The sequence below is a fragment of the Charadrius vociferus genome, unplaced genomic scaffold (assembly GCF_000708025.1).
Source record: "Charadrius vociferus isolate BGI_N301 unplaced genomic scaffold, ASM70802v2 scaffold67, whole genome shotgun sequence".
Lineage (NCBI taxonomy): Eukaryota > Metazoa > Chordata > Aves > Charadriiformes > Charadriidae > Charadrius > Charadrius vociferus.
In genome coordinates this window covers 3,673,913-3,689,016 of record NW_009649485.1, presented here as the reverse complement: position 1 = coordinate 3,689,016, position 15,104 = coordinate 3,673,913, and the positions used below count along the sequence as shown (strand labels likewise).

The 15,104-nt window shown below is 37.0% G+C and overlaps 1 protein-coding gene across 1 annotated transcript in view; it reads left to right on the top strand.

The window, feature by feature from the left end:
• The window catches only part of ATP2B2 (ATPase, Ca++ transporting, plasma membrane 2), a 130,411-nt gene that overhangs the window by 60,087 nt on the left and 55,220 nt on the right, over window positions 1-15,104 (top strand). The gene's annotated exons all lie outside the window — the stretch shown is intronic.

The following is a 15,104-nucleotide window of genomic DNA, read 5'->3' as shown; positions in this document are numbered from 1 at the left end:
GGAACTCCAGAAAGCAGAGTGTCACAATGAGGGCACGTTGAGGGCAAAAAAGGTAAGACTGGAACAGAAGGAGGAAAGATGGTTGTAACTTGGCAGCAGTGGAGTTTGCCCATCTTCTTCGCAGTGCGTTCCCCCTCTCTGACAGTGTGGCATTCCCTATTTTACTGCATCACACTTTCTCCAGGTACAGTTGCTGGCTTTGTCCACAGGGAGGTTTGCATTAGCAATTTTGGAAGAGAAGGGTTTGAGTGAATTTCGGCTCTAAGCGGAGACCAGCCCCTGTAATGCTTTTCTTACCTCCACTTTTTTTCTTCCAGGCAATGCTCAAAAATAAATTCCACCTTTAGATAACGTGTCAAGATTTCAGGAACTTGTGTTTTAAGGTTGAGAAGGACGGTGAGGAGAAGGAGTGCTATTTGACAGTGTTTTTATGTACGGCTAGATCTGTGGAAGGTTCTGTCCGTACATAATAATCCTGGAAAATAGTAAACAGCGAGAAACGTGAGTTTTTGCAACTTAGCCCGTGTAATGATACTGGGCAGGCTTGTTGTCTGTGTCATCTGGCTTTGGATGAGGGTGGCAAGACGAAGGAGAGCCAGGCTTGAATCGTCTTCCTGCCACTGGCACTGTGGATTACATTTGAAATGGCAAAATCCTCTACTTCTACTGTATTTAAAGTCATCCAGAAAATGTCACAGAAGAATGTACCGAGGGGAGAATCCTCAGCTGGCAGATTGACAAAGTGGTGTTGCAATTCAAAGATACTATTTTTTTCACTGTCTGAAAAAGAACAAGTGGATTTGTATGAACTCATGAAGCTCTGCTTCAGGTTTCATGGTTTGTGTTCTGCAGTCTTAGGGGTACAATAAGTTACTAAAGATACGACACGAGGAGAAATCACAGGAAAATCTTCCTTGCAGAAAAAATCATGCAGAAAATCAATGCTTGATTTTCAGGGTGGCCTCTTCCAACTCAGTAGGGTCAGTAAGGCTGTCTTGAGTCACGTAGGTTGAGAATAGTCCCGTAAGTCTTTTATTGGCTGCCTTCAGCACATTAGTTTGGCGATGGAAATTTGTAAAAATTTTATATGCTATTGTTTTTGAAGTGCTCAGGCATTAAAATATTGTATGGACCATGCTGTCTCCAGCAAAATGATGCATTTGATCCATTTAAAATTTAAAAAATTATTTGAAATTTGATTGAACTGATTTCTAAAAAATCTGTATATTTTTTAAGAGTTTTTACTTCGTAGGCAGAATTATTACCGTTATAAGTAGATTTGTATCTGTAGCTCAATTTCCGTATTTTGTTCCCAGAGTGTTACACAACTGTATAATGTAGATAGACATTATAGATGGGACCAGACAATGCGGGCCAAAGTACCTTTCTATATGTAAACGAGACAATCGTCACAAAATTTTCTTTAAACCTTTTTCGTAAAGTCCTTGGTAAGCGTTTTCTCAGAATAAACTAGGCAGGAAAAAACCAACCTATAGCGTGCATAGTATTTACCGTGTAAATAATAATTATTAGAGATAATAGATCATGTAGTTAATTGTCAGCTTCTGGAAATGGTAATTAGCAGAGAGTATTGATCTTCACACATCACTTACCATGGAAATTTTATATAATACGAGGTACAAATATAGCTTTTCTTACTAAATTAGCTACTGAGTTAATAATTGAAATAAATGCGTTTAGAAAAGACAACTCGAATGTGTAAAGCATAGGACATGTTATTATCCCAGTCATGCGCTTTCTGCCGTTGGGGTGCAGGGGCTTTGTCTTGCTGGCCAAAAGCTTTTTTTTGATAAAGGCTCCTTTTTGAGAGTTGTATGTGAGGAGCAGAATGGAATCAGCTGCCCAGAAAGCTTCTTGGCAGTTGTTTGTGGGATGGATTTCCCTAAGCAAAGAGGGATTAGGAAGCAGAGATCAGAGCAGGGCCATGCCGTAAATCTGCTGTTGACATTGTTCTACTCGCTGGCAGGGTGCGTATTTTCATTCGTGGCCAGGTTGTCGGAGGCAAGGCAGGTTTCCCCACAATATGCCAGAAATGTTACAGGTAGAGAAGGCGAGATAAATGCGCTCAGAGCGAGCTAGTTCTTTCACTGAAGTTCTCATTCTGCAGTAAACTGTAGTTGTAAATGAACTTGGCAATAGAAGGGCTGCAGCTCCTAACAACTGTTTCCCTTAGTTCCTAGTCTCCCTTTCTGTCAAAGGGGTGACGGTCCTGCCTCAGCAACAAATGAACACAGGAAGAGAAGACAATGAATAAATAAATACAATAATCCTGCACTGTAGAATGTAGCATGACAAATTATTCCCATACTAGCTAAAAGTTTATGATCAAGTTAAATTATATTTCTGTATTTTCTTTCTTCATGTGACAGAAAACAAGGTCATAATAACTTCCTTCATACTGGCCCTCTTTGCCTTTGCTGTTTGGTAATTGCAGATTCCATTTATTCCTGTTGGAATAAATAATCACTGCAAGATTATAAACAGGACTGACAGTCACTTGGAAGCTTTTTGTTACCATAATATCATTTACCACATTAGCTTTTTATTTTTCCTGCTTGTCTGTATGAAAATGAGTTAATTAGATTTTTAACTCGCTATGATGCAACAACTGTTTTTCTTTTTACCTTGCATAGGATTTTCTTTTATGTTATTTATCTTACTTTCTCGTTCGTATTTTCCACTCATCGTGTACTGGCATAGGATGATTCATTACAAGAATAACTGCCAGCTGTTTCCAAATGCGCGTGTCGATGAATGCAGGCTTTAAAACTCACGCTTCCTGCAAGACATTCCAAAGTGTTTTCATCTAGATATATAAATATTGCTTATGGTTGTCTGATCATTTTTAGGACCGATTTTATATATTTTTTTACCTAAAATATGTTGGCAGAATGAGTAATTTTAATGCGTAGTTCTTTTTGTGCCTGTGATACCCTACTGAGCTAAAGTCATCACACGTGGAGCTGATTGATATGCTAGTTAGAATTTAGTGTTAACACTTTGTAGGGGATGTTTCCAGGGAGCATGTTTTCCTGATGGGAGCTTTTATTTTCACATGAGTGGGTGGAAACCACTTACTTCAGGCACATCTGTTTTAATGTAGGTTTTCTTTGTGTTCTTTATCATCAGGAACGGGAAGATAATAGTTTCAGATGCGATAATTTAGTACCGATTTTATAGAAAATGGTAGTGGTTTCATAATCAAACAAAGATACACAAACAGGCTTATTAGAAAACAATGTGATGGGTGAATCACTTCACAATGAAATATGACAGTTTTCTCTCAGATATATGTTACATAAATCCATAATATATATTATATAGGTTTTAGTAAGTTTTCTTTTTACTCTCAGAACTCCGATGTGTTTTATTCTTCTGGAGGGGGAAAAAAACCAAACCAACAACCCAAAAACTCCACAACTGGTACAGTGCCTGAATACAACAGATCAGCAATGAAGTGTATGACAGCAAACATCTTGCTAATTTCAGAGCAATAAATGTGCAGGACTTAGTTTACAGACTTGAAAAAGAGTTTACATTGACTTGGCATTGCTATTCTTTGTGAATGAAATTGCACATAATAAGATTTATTATGTTTCTTTTAATGTAAGCAAAATACTATTTTTTCTTTTCTTTTGAGTCACAGCTAGTCCTAGAAAGTTGGTATTAAATATACAGCAAGCAAAAAACTATGCTTCAAATTCTAGTTCTTGCTTTCCTCTGCAGGTAGCCCCCACTACTGATTTTTCTTTCCAGCTTCCAGTTTTCTCTTTTTTCTGTACGTGAAGCTCTTGGCTCCTCTGCATTCCAGTCAATCATATTTCTGTGTTATTGCAAGTGCGGGTGGGAAGATATCCAAAAATGATGACCTTTCTGCTTTTAGAAATGGTGCCAGATAAGCCGGAAAAAATCACTAGAATGGATGGGGTCCTCAGGAACAGCAACGACGGATTCTGAGCAAACTGCAAGGGGCACCGACTTCTCAAAGGCATATGACTTAGATGGATCTGATTTCTCAGGGACATACAACTTTGATGGGCAGAAGGCATCCGTTATGTAAAATGCCTTTCCCAGCTGGGGTCTAGCAGAGGAGACGAAAAGTTTTCAAAGGAAGGGTTGCTGGAGTATTCTAACGCTGTGAAAACTATACTGTTCTTTAGCATCGCTGAAGAAATGACGGACCTCTTTTGGCAGACACATTGGATGGGAAAATTAAGCTTCTAGAAGGAAGTTGTAAAAATTTTGGGCAACTTTAATAAGTACTACTACAAACCTGTCTCATGTGTGCAAACGTGTTTGTGTTTATGTGCAAACACACACAGGAGGAGAGTATGGCTCACTACTGGTAAGCCTTTATGGAGACACCGGCACATCTCATCCATCTGAAATTAGGAATGAGTGTTGGGCAGTAGATGTAGCTCACTGTTCATAATATTGAATGAAAGTATCGAGCATGTTAAAAGTTCCACTGAGTATTTCTTATGCAATTGTTATTTTTCTGTGGTTTCTACTTATTCAAGTGAGCAGAGAATTAAGTTACCATAAACTCCACTCCAAAAGAGAAGGGTTGACAGTGCTCAATGCTCGTTTGCTAGGGGCTATATATTTGGAAGAGGTGAGAGACAGGTTTTTCTGGGAGAATTTTCTTATAAAGAAGGACAGGATGTTCAACTTCTCCATCATTCCTGTCCTGTTTCCTTCTGAATGAATAATCAGCTAAAAATTGTATGCAGTCTCACAGTCTGCTATTCTGCCCAGCAAAAGCATCATTCTTAGTATCCTGTCAAGGAGAGGGACTGGCCAGAGGACTGAATTTATAATACATCTCAAACATTACCCCACCAAGCATGCAAAAAAATCCCTCTGAGAAAATATTAGATAAGTATTGCACTAACATATTATATACACTTGAGCTCATGTATGTGTCCCCCACCTCCAAAGAAACCCTGAACTAACCAAAACGCATTTTAAAATAATTTCAGCTGATACGTGCCAGTATAGATTTAAAGAGGGAGTACATTGAGTATGATAAGTGAAATAGCTGCTGTTAGTGTTTTTAGAATCATTTAGAAATGGATGCTTGAAGAACCGTTTTCCTTACTCTGGAAATTAGTACTATTAACAGAGAAGATCTGTAATTATGATGGGCTATAATCAGTAGCTTAAGTCAAGTGAAAAAACTTCCTCTTACGTTTCATGTGGCTAGATTTGCTTTGCACTTACTAAATTTAGCTCCTTAAACTATACAAATTGTTTGCAATTGTGCTGCAGCCAGAAAGGCAGTGAGTATTGACTGATTTTTGCTTTGTCGAGAAAGACTTTCTGTCTTTCTAGAAATTTAGTTTTCCTATCTGAGATATATTTAGTAGAAAAGTAGAAAATCTAAAGTATTGGTAAGTTTTGTGCAAATGAAGACTGAATTCACAGATCGGCTACCCGTAAATATTATTTTTTGTTGAAACTCAGGCTTTTGATGTGCATACGTAAAGGCCATGCATTTTCTGTTATTTACTGTGCTGATTAAACTCTTGTACAGTGTGATCATTATCACAGTAGACAGTTTTCAGATAGTGGCACAGTTTGGCTTTTTTCTTTTTTTTTTTTCCCAATTCATTAGCCTAAAATGATGATTTAATGTCTACAGCACACTACAAGATTTCCAGATCTAATTAGTGAAAAGCATGGAGAAGGTTATGCAAATTAAAATGAGAGTTGGTATATTTAGATAACATGAAATAGATGGTGGCTGAAATTCAGGTACAACGGCTAGCAGAAAGCATGCACGAGAAGCACTGCAGGCTACTGGTGGAGGTGTTTTTAAAAAAACTGATTAATTGTGATTGATTAAAAGAGTTAATTAAGAGTGAGGAAGATTATGTAGCTGGAATTTTGATGATGACCTTGGTCAGAGAAAGTCTTGAGATGCTCGGGAGAAAACTGTTGATAGATTTCTAGAGCGTCTGTTAGAGTGACTCAAAGGACATTTTCCAAATGTACAACTGCTAGTTACATCGCTGCTATAACTAAAGAAAACGGTTATCTGTTTCCTCAAATCTCAAAGATGAGGTTTCAGCCCTAAGACAGATGCATTAATGGTTTTATTGTTGGCAAAAAAATGTAAATGCCTAGTATTGGTTCTAATTCGGAAATACACTTTTTAAACTGCAGGCATTGCCTTGAAATTAAATTTTTGCTACCTGATCAGCTCAGCATTATGCAGTTTGTCTCCTGTCTCTGTTTTCTGTGTCTGCAACACTCATTAAGCCAGTCTAATATCAGCATGCAGTAAAACCTCAGTTTAATAGATCTAAAACAAGGTAGCAGATGTTAGGGTTGTCATTATGGAGGTACCAATTACAATACTGCAATTAAGTGCAATTTCTCTTTTGTACTTCAAGAAAAATGTTCAGCTCGTTTGTCGTTCATGAAAATATAGCAAACTTTTGCCACATACATGGAACAAATTACCAGAAAGTTATAAAATCATTAATCTGTTCTTATTTTCAATCAATTTGGTTTAGAAATGGCACGTTTGTCACTCTGGTCTATGTTCCAACGATATTGTTAATAAGGGAGAAACGTGCTCTTCCTTCTTTCTTTATAACTAGCTTTAACTGAAACCTTGTACTTAGACTATACTTAAAGTAAATTGGTTGTTAATTAAAGTGAGTTCGTAACAACTGCTATGTCTAATTATTTAGATTATATAGGTTCTTGTTGCACTTAAACAAAGCTGGAATGGCACTAGTATAAATCTAACAATTGCCAGTGAATTCCCTGTGAAAGTAACTGTAGAGATTTTTAGTGTCTGAATTTGGAAACAGAACACATTCTTTTCAAAATTTGAGAGCCAGATTGTTATTAAATGATACATTGTAATGGAACATATGAATGGTTTTGATCAGTAACAATAGGGAAGTCCCTACATACAGAGGAATAACATCTTATACTATAATAAATGTACACAAGACTCTTCTGGGAAAAATGTGAAGAAAAATCTGTTTCTGTAAAATTCAGTTTAATCTAACCTGGAACCACTAAGGCTGCTGTATCCTGACCATAACTGTGATTAATCAATAGTGTCATAACGAGGCAGAGTTCATTCTTTGCACCGTAATGTGATGCATTAATGTACCTCTGTTTAAATTCAGCCATGAAGTGTTGTCATTTTGAATTGAGAATTTTTTTTAAATTATTTTTCTTTTTTAAATTAAAAGACATCCAAACTTCTATTTTAATAATTTTAATCTTGAAATGTAGACTACAATTGCAAAAGAAAAAAGCTCAAATTAGAGAACCAAAATGGAATAGGAGGTTAAAAGGAATAACTCAAGTGGCATGTCGTTTTGGTTACGAAGTTGCTAATGAACTGTAACGTATAAATGTAATATACATGTCAATGTTTGGTTCCTTAGAATAATTATTGTGCAGTTACACGTGCAGAACTTTATGAAAGTTATTATTAATTTTAAAAAGTTAATGTTTTCATTATTTGAAATTGGAAATCCTTGCTCTGGGCCCAATTAAATTAATTACATAGATAAAGGTAGTTATATTTAGCTTTGTTAACTACCTGAAATATTGCTTCCACTATAGCTATCCCACTTTTTCACTGGTTGTGAAGCTGAAGGAAAGAATTTTTGTTCTAATTATTTCTAACACGTTCTTTGTATCTAGGAGTAATATTCTCTTATGAATAGTGCAAATTGCTCATATGTGTTAACATTTCAGATATCTGCATGTCTGAAAATTTACGTACAGACAATATAAATGTTTTGTCTATGTTTTTAACTTGCATCCTCTGTTGTTGAGAGTGAATTGAAAAACTGATGAAGTATGGACTAGAAAGAAAAGGGGACAGTGAGGGAGATGGCAGCCTGGCTGAACTGCTGGTCTGGGGGGCTGTGACAACAAAGTCCAGCTGGAAGCTCATCACTGATGCTGTGTGCCAGTGATCAGTAACGAGGGGCCGATACTCTTTCACATCATTAATGATGTGGATGATGGGGCTGAGTGCCTGACATGCAAGTTGGAGGTTGTGAAGAGTGGGACTGTTCAGCCCGGAGAAGAGAAAGCTCCGGGGGGGTATTATCGACGTGTGCATGCGCCTGACGGGAGGCAATAAAGAAGACGGAGCCCGACTCTTCTCAGTGGTGTCCAGTGAAAGGCAAAAAGGCAATGAGGGCAAATCGAAACACAGGAAATGCCGTTTAAACATAAGAAAAACACATTTTACTGTCAGGGTGGTCAAACATTGGGACAGGCTGTGTAGAGGGTTTGTGGAGTCTCCCTCCCTGGAGGTATTTGAAACCCAACTGGACCTGAGCGACCTGCTGTAGTTGGACCTGCTTCGGCAGGGGCACTGGGCTTAGATGGTCTCTGTACTTCTGTGAAAAATGTATACAGGACTGACATATCCATCTTTTACCTTTAACTAGTGAGAAGAAGAAACAATGTTCATGTTTGCAGTAGTGTTTTTTGCTTTATCCTTTTATTATTCAAATGAATCAAAGGTAAATTTGTCCTTCAAACTGAAAGGGCAATTTAATTATTTGCTATTAAAATTAAGGGCAAAGTATTAGCTCTCCTTGAATGTAAAAATAGGTAACAGTCAATGAGAGAGGGAGTAGAGACTGTCACACCAGCCTTTCAGTCTGTTCTTCATGCATGATTTCATCTTCTTTCATAATCACTCTCGGGGGAATTTATGGATAGTATTTTTTCCTTGTTCCCGTTATGTGAGCTGAAACAAGCATGAGTCCATATTCACTGAGCCACATCACTGCTGCCGTCTTAACTTTGCTGTGTTGATAGGAAATGTCACACTGATACATTACATAATTACAGCTGGCCCCTTTTTATATGATTATTGCCTTGCTATTATTTGAGGCAACAAGAGATGTTGAAATACGCTGTTTTTATACAATGTTATATCTGAGTAAGACTGTATCCATCTCAAGTGCTAGCAATGAGAATTACATGGTACCGCAGCATTGCATTAATTAAATAGATTGTTGCGTCATTTTCAGGTCTGTCTTCAGATAATAGAAAAAATATTAAATAATTATCCTCCTAAAAATTAAATAATTACCCTGCATCAGAGCTAATCTGATGCAGGAAGCCTGGAGTTGAATATCCTCCAACTGTTGTGGTAGATGTAATTGTGCCAGTTGTACCTAATAATTCCATCGTTCTGACTACAGTACAAATACGTTGTTTTTTACACCCCATACAGTAACAAGTCAAAAATTCCTGTTAGTGATTTCCTAGGAAATTTGAGCAGATCAGTTAAATGGTTGTTAAATACCAAGATAGAGGCCTGTGCTGGGGACCAGTGCCGAACACCACTGCTGTCACTTGTCTGAGGAGCGTGCTTCATGTCGGCTGAAGGGTGCGGCACGTGTTGGATCAGTGATAGGGAGGTCTGTTCGACTGCTGCTCCATTGCTACTCGTTTCTTGCTGAGACAGCGTAACTGAGCTCAGCAGGACGCCCTGGTCAATCTCTAACCGAGAGAGGTACGGAGGTTATCTTACGGCTTTTAATAGTTTGACCTGCCAGCAAGTCGGGGTCCTGACTTAGGCTTGACATGCAATACAAATGTACTTTGAGACTACAATTTTACTGTAGCATAGAGGTCTAAATGATGTGAGACTGCCTGCGTTCAACATGTAGTAATTAAGGGGCTGGGCAGTAGCTGGTTGAGTGAGAAGGCAGCCTCACTAGCCGCTAGTGTTAAGTAACAACTTAGAAATGTACAATTTTACCATTAGACTATGTCCTTGTTTACATTTCTGCTTTTAGTCTTCAGATTTTATATCTCTTGTGAGTGCTGAAACATGTTTCAAGTGCTTTCGTTTTAGCTTGTCCTGATGCGGGATGTGTATCAGACTGCCTAACAAATCAGTGCCTCTCAGGATTTGGAATGTTACCTTGACTTTGCTAGGCTTATGATGGTGGCTGATGGTGTCTAGAGTAAATAGATCAATTCGGGGCAGCAATGGTGACATTTCAGATATTTATTTATGTGCTCCATTTATTATTTCCCTCTCTACAATCTCCTTTCTTTTAGACCTATTTAATGCTAGGGGATACTGCTGACGTGCTTGATTACCAATACGCATCTGGGTAAAACCATTTTTTTCTCACACGTAGGAAGTGTTTAAAGAAAAAGGGAGACACTTGGTAATAAAGGGGGAATTTACTAAAACCACTCTCCCTTCTTCCATTACCTTCTATTTGGTTCTTCCTGTGTGATTCTTTTTCCTACAAAACATGCTGTTGATGCTGTCTGAGCCCAAAATATATGTCACCATCAGAAGTGAGTATCTTCTTTTTTCCCACGAGTCTGCTCTCTCTCAGAAACTCTTCACGATCAAATTTCTTGTTTAAGCCTATAACTTTTTTATTATAGATGAGCTGTATTAGCATTCCTCAAACCATATTGCATGCCACCCGACAGTATTTTTCTGGCTTCTGTACAGCACTGTGTAGCACCATTATGTACTGTGTGAGACACAAATCCTATTATATTTAGAAAAAAAGGCCAGTCTTTATTACCGGGGCATGTACAGCATCTATTAAAGGTTTCCCAAACATTTTCTGTTGTCTGGTTTTGAAGCAAATTCCAAGTAGATGTACCATTGGCTTTGAAATTATGAATGTGTAATCATGGGACCCCAAAAATGATGCCTTATGGAGCAAACCGATCAAAGTCAGGAATTTAGAAGCTCACCATCCTTAAAGGATGCAGACCTCGAGTTCTTAGGAACTGAAATGCTTTGCTTGAGCTTCAGGTGAATTTAAGGAAGAGATCTGTATCAGTTTAGTGTGTAAAAATTTTTAATCCTCTGAAGGTAAAAAGGAGGTAAATTTTACTTTCCGATGAACAGGCATAATATAAGTGAATGGCAACACCTATGTTAGTCTACTCAGCGGTGTGCATAAGAATCAAAAAACACAGCAAACCTTTCAACTTTCAAATGTTGGGCTTTAAATCCGGTGAGTGAGATCAGAACGGTATGTAAGGCTAACGCAGTCTGTTTCGTCTGATGCCAAAACGGTTATGCAACCAGCTCCAAGTTGTTAACTGCTTTTTTTCAATCCTTTATGCTGACCCCGATTCAGACTGCCTTTTGACTTTAATTTAACTGAATTTCAACAGCACTGTGCCTTGCAGTGATGATTCTGAGTCGTAAAATAGCATATGTATTATCAGAAAGTAAAGAGAAAGTACGTTGCTTTCTGTGCTCTGTATAAAACAGAGGTAACTTACTAATCATTAAGATGAAAAACTACTTAAAATTCTAAACAGTCTGAGGACAAACTGTGCTCTTCCTCATCAGTCGAGTCAATAATATTATTCTAGATGAGTCCTCAAGGGTAGCAAAGATCAGAATCTGCACAAAATACGAAGACTGATTTTTATTCCTAACTAACTAAAGTAAATTCATAACATTTTACCAGTATAGGGCTGATGCCGGAGATTTGTAGTGAAATTTATCTTTAGGTTGCTGTTTTGTTTCTCTTTGTTTTAATCTACAAAAAGATGTTTCAAGAATTCTAGTAGAATGTTTGGAGTTTGGTTAACTAGCATTATCCTAGTCACGTGTAAAATTAATACGCCGCTTGTGTTCTGCCCAGAAAGCCAGCAGTATGCTACGTACTGAGATAGTGTTGAAAGGATAATGTGGGCAGAAGTTCAATAAAACCAAAGCAAAGTTCCACATTATTGTTTGGGAAGAGAAAAATCAGACAGGATTATTAAGTGAGCTTTCTAAACAATGAGTAAAAGTGGAAAAAAAATTTCTGTAAGAGAATCTTTGTGTATCAAACCCAGCCTATTTCCACACAAGCTTTCTCAAAGTTCCTATTGCAGAAAACAATAAATACTCTTACAGGAGTATTTGCTAGAAAACAATAAATACTCTTACAACAAATAGTAAAGAACAGAAGAGAAGATAAAGCAAATTTGTTTCTGGTGTTTGGCAACCAGAATCCAGATTATAGCTGGAGTGAAGGGTCTGTGGAAACGGACATACTATGAAAGACAGAAGAAACAGCGGTGCTATTGGACTTCTGTACTTAACAGGATCCCAGAGAAATCATGAACGAAAACTAGGACAGCTGATGTCTAGTATTACTGCTTTCTTATTTTCATTCAACACATTTTTTGAAACCGTTCCCCATTTTGTAATTGAAAACTTTATTCAGTCAAGCAAAGTTTGAGACTCTCAATCCTTGGCTAAAAAGAACTATAAAGGGCTATAAATTTAGTATGTTTTAATCTTGCTTTAGATTAAAGCATTGACTGAAGTTATGTAATGAGGGAATATCTCTGAATGTGATAGTACTATAGTTTTTTGGTGGTTCTCCTTTTTACGGTATTAGAAATTAAAAAATAAAAATATTACATGGTTCAAACAGCATTCATCCTTCTCAGTTATTTTGAATTTTACAGATATGATGTTTAAATATGGAGAGAAAATTCCTGCACATCCCGTTCCATTTTCTCTTTTGTGAGTAAAGTACAGAGTGAAAATTTTTTGCAATTTAATTTAAAAAAAAAAAGTATTTTCCTCTGTCTGTTTGCCTATTGTGAGTGAATAGAGTTAACATGGAGCATTCGATATGGATATCATATTCTGGCAAAGTGCATTTTCAGTCTTAAGAAAATTGGTGTATCTAAAGTCAGCATTATTCTAAAGGAGTAGCTCAATCTGTAGAACACAGGAGAATAACATAAAACAAATGAAGACTTCAGATAATACATGAAATCCTAAAATTTTAATTTGGAAAGACTACTTGGATCTTCTTGCCAGGTCCTCTCTTTTCACATCAAAAGGGGCAATGAGAAAAATGAGGCTTACTAAGTGTTACGGTAAAAATGGAAGCATTATAATTTCCTAATCTAATTTTAAAAGTTGAAGCAGCTCTTTAAGTTATGCCCACAGTTTGATCTTTCTTCCTTCTTAACCCATTTTAATAATCAATTATTTTCCAGTGAAATTCCTTTTCTAATCCAAAATCAGTATTAGGTCAATACTAGCTTTTGGGTTGGTATTTTTAAGCCTTAATAATGCAGCTGTACTTTGACCTAGAAACCTATTTTGATTTGATAGTTGTAGCAACTATTTTTTTAACATCTGTCTGCAGTTTGTTTTACATGCAAGTATCTGCTTACTATTGAAATATTATTGTATAAATAATATAAAGACTTGGAAGAAACATTTGAAAATATTTTACAAGGGTCAGTGGAAAGTAGTTGTTGGAGGAAGATGTTGGATCCGTCTCTTTCTAGTAGAAGACTGTACAGTATGTAGCTGTCTTGTGACTAGCAAAAGATCTTTCATTGAGAAACAGTGCATTGAAAAAGACTTAAGTTCCTATTTGCAAATCACGGTTCCGAGGCTTTCTCTTACATGTTGTCAAAGGGTTTTCATTCTCCCATTCTCCAAGGAGTCAATGAAGTTGTTCCTGGTTAACTATTCAAAAGTAACCCCTTTGGGCTGTCCTTTTAATTGTTTTCCGGGTGCCATAAACTGCAGATTTCAGCAAGAAATAAATTTAGATACAGCACAGAAGGAAGTTTTAAAAGCCAGCAGCTTCTGCAAAGAATTGTCAAGAACAATCTGCAAGGAGACTAGTTTTGGCATATAGCTTTTGAGCTGAAGCAGTGCAGGAAAGGAAGAGCTACTTGCCAGCTCTCACCACCATATGCTTTATTATAATGTAATGTACAAAGAATATGGAGACAGCAGCTGCTCTAGAGAGAGGTGGCCACTTGTAAGATTTTTGAAACCTTTCTGAAATGTCTGTTCATTTTCTTTTCACTGGTATTTTTCCCCCTTGCTTACGTATTTGCATTCAAAAGATATTCACGGACAGACATCTATTTTTAGAGCACCGTGTGAGCTACTTTTTGTTGAAATAAAAATAATTTTAGAAGGACTCTAACATTTAGTTTTATATATGTTGAAATGTTGGGTATATTTCTGTTTTCTCCGTATCCATTCACATCAGGTAATGAAGAAACCCATATATATAAATTAACTATTGTTTAGGATAGTATGTCTTTGAAGGAAAGAAATTGATGTCTTTCGCCAGCTTCCAGTGTGTGCTTCCTAGTGGCTTGATCACGGTCACAATGTTGAGATTCACCGACTTCAGTGGCAGCGAGAACCAAAGCATAAATGAGGATTTAGATCTAAAATGGAAAGAGTTTGAGATGATGTGCACAGGGAAATGAGCCTCTCCTAGCATCGCTACCCAGGCAGTGAAGTTGATTACTCTGTTGCGATGAGAAACCTGAAGTTCTTAGCCTATTTCAGGAACTGTGTGTCTGCAGTGTCATGAAAAGGAACCTGATTTGTTTAAACAAAACTGTATTTTAAAGGGTATTTTTTGACTCCTGAGATTTTTGTATCCACTGAATGTAACAGTCCTTCCAGATACACATAACTACAAGCTCTTGGGTTTTAAATTAGGGATTCTTAAGTGAATTTGAGAATACAGAGGGAAGTTACATCATAGTATAATAGGATTATATCAGGGCAAGTTGTTATAGAGTATAATAAAATTAATATATCATATTAGCATTTTTGCTGAGTGTCAGTGTTTTCTATTGACCCTGGAGTAATGCTAAAATGTCACAGAACCACAGATATGACCCATATAACTCAGTAAAAATGATGGTTCACATAGAAGAAAGATGTTACAATGCTTTTTGGAAGAAAAAATTTCTTTGAGACAGAGATTTTCAGATTATTATGTGTTGCTCACCATAGCTGGATCTCTCTGAAAAAGAAATTATATTAATCTATCTGTCACCAGGTATATATTTTCCTGGTGATAGACAGAAGATTCTTACGGAAAATCTGTGTTTATTTGCTTACTTCCGTTCTAGACCAGTCTGTTATTACCTACCTGACCTTCATTTTTTTTAAACCAGCTGCAACTGGTGGCTATCTGAAATACTTACTTACTTGCTAATGCTTATTTAGTGGTCCCCTTTTCCCTTTTTGTGGCGGTACTTGTTGCAAGAATTCAAATCTAAGTAGGATTACTGATTTGCAACTTGTAATC